The sequence below is a fragment of the Diplotaxodon limnothrissa genome, linkage group LG9 (genome assembly GCF_057381915.1).
Source record: "Diplotaxodon limnothrissa isolate DT_005_m linkage group LG9, D_limnothrissa_male_GT1.1, whole genome shotgun sequence".
NCBI lineage: Eukaryota > Metazoa > Chordata > Actinopteri > Cichliformes > Cichlidae > Diplotaxodon > Diplotaxodon limnothrissa.
The window spans coordinates 29605412-29606642 of record NC_140604.1 but is presented as its reverse complement, the minus strand read 5'-3'; positions in this window follow the sequence as shown (position 1 = coordinate 29606642).

Genomic DNA, 1231 nt, shown 5'->3' with positions numbered 1-1231 from the left:
CCAGACTAGAATTTCTTTAGTCTTCATCATTGTACTTGTGTCTTTTTTTTTTCAGTTGGATTATATTACAAAGGGTGTGTTGGGTTTGAATCCCCCATCCGTGTGGCGTTTGCACATGCTCTCCAGGTATTCAGACTAGGTTAATTGGTGATTCTAAAATGTCTACAGCTGTGGATGTGAGTGGATGGCGACCTATCCAGGGTGTACTCCATCTCTTGCCTCGTAGCAGCTGGGTATGTGCTCCATCCACCCTGCAACCCTGAACTGGATAAGAGGAAGCTGATGGATGGATATAGTGCTTTGAATATCATTTGTTATAGGATTGGAAAGGTAAATTGGAAGAGTCTTTTAGCTATTATTGTTACAGTTTTATATAAAATTATTTTCTCTAAAATTTCTTGGGCAGTTCTAGATGCATGTAGCAATTTAGAACAAAACAACTGATTTACCACACATTTTGTAACAGGTTTGTAATCCAGGTTTCATAATATATTAAAATACACATTTCTCAAAACTCACCTGCACTTGCATTACATAGCATATATATATATGCATTATTCATTTAACAAAAGCTAAGCCAAAATATAGGAGCATTGTGTTAAAAATTAAGTATACCCTTACTGCTTCCATAGGAATTAAGAGGTTATTTAGCAGCTGGGCACTTTTAATCTAATGAATGGAATCATCAGCATGTGTGGACATCTGTATAAGAGTTTTAGTAGTTTCTTGGTCTGAGGCATTTTTGCTGCACATCAACCTGGGAAGGGTTTTAAGCCCATTTTCGAAGTCCACTATTCTACAGTGACCCAGATTGAAAGCATTCACACACTTGCCAATCTTTCCAGGAGTTTATATCCCAGGAATTTCACCACAGTGTCAACCACTGCAAGGCTCAAAGAATCGCACAAAAAAAAAGCACAAGAGCTAGATTTTAGACTCTGCAGGGCTCACTTACCATGTTGAATTTTCAAGTTCATGACAGCACAATTAGAGAAAACACTGAACAAATATTGCTTGTTTTGAAGGGTTTCCAGGAGAAAGGCTCTTTTGTCTAGAAAGAACATGGCAGCATGCTTATGTTTGCAAAGTTGTCTCTGAACAAACCACAAGATTTCTTGAACAATTTCCTCTGGATGGATAAGACCAAAGTGGAGATGTTTGTCCATAATGCACAGCATTATTATTGCTGAAAACCAAACACAGCACAAAGACCTCATACCAACTGTCAGGC